This window comes from Humulus lupulus, chromosome 7 (assembly GCF_963169125.1).
Source record: "Humulus lupulus chromosome 7, drHumLupu1.1, whole genome shotgun sequence".
NCBI classification, from domain to species: Eukaryota; Viridiplantae; Streptophyta; class Magnoliopsida; order Rosales; family Cannabaceae; genus Humulus; species Humulus lupulus.
Window position 1 is genome coordinate 201708250 of NC_084799.1, and position 5508 is coordinate 201713757.

Genomic DNA, 5508 nt, shown 5'->3' on the forward strand with positions numbered 1-5508 from the left:
TTTTGCTTGGTTTGACTTGATTATTCAACTTGACAATTTTCTTTTTCGCTTGAATTGCTAGGGACTAGCAATAAGCTAGTTGGGGGTTGTGATTAGTGCTCAAAAATACAAATTTATTAGTTTTAAAGTGTAAAATAAATTAAATTTTAATTAATATTTTCATGAATTTATTGTAATATATTTTATAATTGAAAATATTAATTTTAATTTAATTTATGTTTAATTTTCAGGAAATAAATTGCATTTGGACACTAATAAAAATGGAGAATAGAGAAATAGTTAAAACTGAAAAAGAAAATGAAGAAAGTGGTATTTTTGAAAAAATGAAACTCAGTCCCGTTGGCCCAAGCCCAACAACCCAAGCTGCACAGCCAAGTGTCGCCGTCTGCATTGCGCCACGTGTCCCAGCATACACATATTTCTCCACCTGCGTTGACTGGTCAAACTTAGCTCCTCATTTCCCTTCATTTGACCCACAAATGCACTCCTTCAGCAAAGCTTCCAACGTGACCTCCCATGCATTGACCCAAATTCATTTGACCCACAAATGCACTCCTTCAGCAAAGCTTCCAACATGACCTCCCATGCATTGACCCAAATGCACTCCTTCAGCAAAGCTCCCAACGTGACCCAAATCAAGTGCCATAAGTGTCCCAGCTGCCTCACGTTTTTAGCTGGCCCAATTGCCCAGCAAAGCCCAGTTTGGCCCAAGGCAGCCAGCTCCTTCAGCCTTCATTCCAGCCAGCCCAAAGCAGTCCAGCCCATTCCGAAAACTTCCCAGCAGCCTGCCTATGTGGCACTCTCTCATTGGCTAAAAATGGGTCAAAACCCTCTTGTGTCACCAGCCATATTTTGTGGGTATTGGGCTTGTAAAATTGCCATTTTGAGCTTTAAAGCTCATGTTTTTGTGGTATTTTAGAAAAGGAGCATTTTGACTATACACAAAAATAGCTAGGGTAATATTAATAATAAGATTTGATTTTTCAAAATCATATCTTATTATTAATATTTCAGATTTATTTTGTAAACCCCAAATTGTTATTTACTTTCTTTTTAGTCCTCTCTCCATCTATAAATAGGGACACTTTCTTCACATTTGGAAGGTAAATTTTAGAGTAGAGAAACTATAGCAAAATTTCCACTCACTTTCTTCTCATATTTTCTTCTTAGAATTTTGTGAGAATCATGAGCATAATGGCGTAATCTTCCTAGGAAGGTTAGGGATGATTCCATATGCAAGTGACATTATTTTGCTACTTTGATTTACTATGTTCTTAATGTAATATATTTGAGTTATTTATGTTCTTTCATCTCTATCTTTATTTTGTTATCTCTATTTACTTATGCTAATAGTATATAGGATTAGTCATGCTCTTTCTATGTGCTTCTAATTAGTAAAAGTAATATTGATACATAATTTTATGTCTAATCTTTTATTGCATTATTGCCCTTGGGTATTTTGTCATTTTTATATTTTTCATAAGATTAACATTGTGCTTTTAAAGTAAAGAACTTTATAACTCAAATGAACTTTTGTTAGAAAAACTATGGACTTTAATGTTAGATTTTCCAAGTAAATGTTAGGATGTGAACTATTTACTTGTGTATTTTTGTAAATCAAGTAACCAAGTAACTAAGCAAGCATATGGATGAATCTTGAAACCTTTCCATTTCTCAAACTCTTGATTACATCTTACATTTATCTCACTTTATCATTTCATAAAAAAAAATACAATACCAAAATCTCAAACCTCTTTCCATTTACAATTTTATTTATTTCTTGTTACTAACTTTTTGTGTTATTTTCTACTAATATTTTGATTTTAGGTTACCTCCTTGTGGATCGACCGCCCGATTATACTACAACCACCGCTTAGTGGTTTTCACATTTTGGGCGTTAAACACCCTCCATTAAGCCGAGCTAATTTGTAAGTTCCTTCTTTAATGACCTCGATGATTTGATATGGCCCTTCCCAGTTCGGTCCCAATACTCCCTCTTTGGGATCCTTTCCGGCTAAGAAAACCTTCCTGAGGACCAGGTCACCCATGCTAAAGGCGCGCTTTTTGACTTTTGAGTTGAAATAACGAGTGATTTTTTGCTGGTAATGTGCGAGCTGGAGTTGCGAATCTTCTCGTCTTTCATCAACCAAGTCAAGGGAAGTGCAAAGTAGCTCGTGGTTGCGATTCTGGTCATATGCTTGCACCCTATACGAAAGTACCTTAATCTCCACAGGGAGGACTGCCTCACTCCCAAAGGTCAGGGAGAAAGGAGTATGACCCGTAGGAGTCTGATGCGAGGTCCGGTATGCCCACAGAACCTGGGGGAGCTGTTCTGGCAGACCCCCTTCGTTTCGTCTACTCTTTTCTTGAGGCTCGCCTTTAACGTCTTGTTGACGGCCTCGACATGGCCATTTTCCTGAGGATAGGCCACGGAGGAGAAACTTTTCACAATTCCGTACCTTTCACAAAATTCGGTGAAGAGGTCGCAGTCGAACTGAGTCCCATTGTCGAAAACGATTTTCTTGGGCAGCCCGAACCAGCAGATAATGCTCTTAACCACGAAGTCAAGGACTTTTTTGGAAGTTATCGTTGCCAAAGGTTCTACCTCAGCCCACTTCGTAAAGTAGTCGATGGCCACCACGGCGTATCGGACCCCGCCCTTTCTAGTAGGGAGGGCACCAACCAAGTCGATCCCCCAAATTGCAAACGGCCATGGGGAAGAGATCATCTTCAGCTCGACTGGGGGAGCTTAGGCAACTGAGGCGAACCGCTGGCACTTGTCGCACTTCTTGACATACGAGATCGAATCCTTGGACAGAGTGGGCCAGTAATATCCTTTCCTCAGGACCTTTAGAGCCAAGCTTTGCCCCCCAGTGTGATCTCCGCAAAAACCCTCATGCACTTCCTGCAAGATGGCCTTTGCTTCGCCTGGAAGAACACATCGTAGAAGAGGTAGGGAGTGCCCATGTCGGTACAGCACCCCGTCTACTATCGTATACCTGGGAGCTTGATATAGCACTCGTCGCGCATCATTGCGCCCTTCAGGTAGCTTCCCCTCGGTGAGATACTCAAGGATGGGGGTCATCCAGGTCGGCCTAGCGTCGATCATCTCGACCTCCACCCGGGCTTCTTCTATACTTGGTTTTTCCAAGAACTCTACCGGAACTAACCCCAGAGCCTCCGTCTCCCCAGAGGTGGCGAGCTTGGCAAGAGCATCTGCATTAGCGTTCTGTTCCCGAGGTATCTGCTCGATTGAGCCTCGCCCAAATGCGGACAGTTCAACTTTTACCTTTGCTAGGTAGGCAACCATCTTGGGTCCTCGTGCCTGATATTCGCCCAGAACCTGGTTTACCACGAGCTGGGAGTCACTAAAGCACTGGACGGAGCTCGCCTTCTGCTCCTGGGCTATTCTTAGCCCGGCCAGCAAAGCTTCGTATTCGGCCTTGTTGTTGGAGGCCTTGAATCTGAATCTCAGCGCCGAGTGGAATCAATGTCCCTCAAGGGATATTAAAATGATTCCAGCCCCGGAGCTGTTCTCATTGGATGAACCATCCACGAAGATCCTCCACGACACCTGGGCCGAGGTGACCTAGGGTGAGTCTTCTGCAGGATCCTCCTGGAATCCTGTGCACTCTGCTAAAAAATCGGCCAGGGCCTGGATTTTTATGGCAGTCCGTGGGGTGTACAAAATCTCAAACTGACTGAGTTCGATAGCCCACTTTAACTGATGTCCCGATGCTTCAGGTTTTTTCAAAACCTGCCTTAAAGGTTGATCGGTCATGATGTGTATTGAGTGGGACTGAAAGTACGGCCTGAGCTTTCGGGAGGCCGTGATAAGGCAGAACGCCAATTTTTCCATCAAAGGGTATCGGGATTCAGCTCTGAGAAGTCTCTTGCTGATGTAGTAAACTGGTCTCTGAACCCGGTCTTCTTCTCGGACCAATACGGCATTAGCTGCAACCTCTGTGAGAAAAAGAGGCTCTCTTGCTTTTGGCTTGGATAATACGGGTGGCTCGGCCAGATGTGCCTTCAGGTCGACGAAAGCGCTTTCACACTCTTCTGTCCATTCGAACTTCTTATTTCCTCGGAGCAGGTTGTAGAATGGCAAGCACTTATCGATGGATTTTGAAATAAACCGATTGAGGGCTGCCACCATTCCTGTCAGGCCTTGGACATCTTTGCGCGACCTGGGTGAGGGAAGCTCGAGCAATGATTTGAACTTGTCGGGGTTTGCCTCGATTCCTCGAGTATTGATGATGAAACCCAGGAATTTTCCCGATGCGACTCCAAAAGTGTACTTCTGTGGAGTAAGCCTCATGCCATACTCCTGTAGTATCTTGAAGCGTTCTTCCAGGTCGGAAACATGGTTATCGGCAGTCTTTGACTTGACTAGCATGTCATTAATGTACACTTCCATGTTCTTCCCGATCTAGTTTGCAAACATTCTATTTACTAACCTATGGTATGTAGCACTGGCGTTCTTCAGCCCGAAAGGCATGACCTTGTAACAATAAACGTTAGTCGGGGTCATGAAGCTGGTGTACTCCTGGTCCGTCGGATTCATGGCAATCTGATTGTAGCCTGAGTACGCGTCCATAAAGGACATGAACTCGTGCCCCGCCGTGGCATCCACCAGTTGGTCAATCCTTGGCAATGGAAAACAATCCTTGGGACAGACTTTATTCAGGTCGGAGAAGTCGATGCAGGTTCGCCACTTCCCGTTGGGCTTCGGGACCAGCACGGAGTTGGCGACCCAAATCGGAAACTTGGCTTCATGGATAAAGCCGCATTTCTTGAGCCAGGCTACTTCTTCCTCTAAGGCTTCAGCCCGGGTTGTTCCAAGACGCCTCTACTTCTGGGCCTTTGAAGGAACGCTTTTATCCAGATGAAGGGTGTGCATGATGACACTTGGGATGATTCCCACCATATCCTCATGGGACCATGCGAACACATCCAGGTTGTCCTGCAGAAACTTAGTCAGCTCCGCCTTCCTCTTGCTACAGAGGTTTTTCCTAAGCTTGACCATCCGTGAAGGGTTCTGCGGATCGATGTTTATTTCCTCAAGCTCCTCAATAGCCTGGAGCTCGGACCTGTCCTCGCCTATTCGGGGGTCAATATCCTCACTTAAGACGATATTTTCCCCTTCGGCGCTCTGAGGTTTTTCAATCTCAGGATCAGCTAAGGGTTCCTGAGATTCCTCTCCACCACCTTGGATGGCCATTGCTAGCTGCCCGGGTTTCGATTTTCCCTTCATGGAAATGCTGTAGCATTCCCTGGCAGCAAGCTGATCACCATGGACAGTGCATATTCCCGTGGAAGTAGGGAATTTCATCGCGAGGTGGCGAATGGAAGTGACGGCCTCAAAAGCTATGAGTGTGGGTCGTCCCAAAATTGTGTTGTACGCAGCGGAGCAGTCGATGACCACGAACTCGAGGAGTTTGGAGACTGTCCGAGGTCCTTCTCCTAGGGTGATCACCAGCTCGATAGTCCCTATGGCCGCTGATCCTT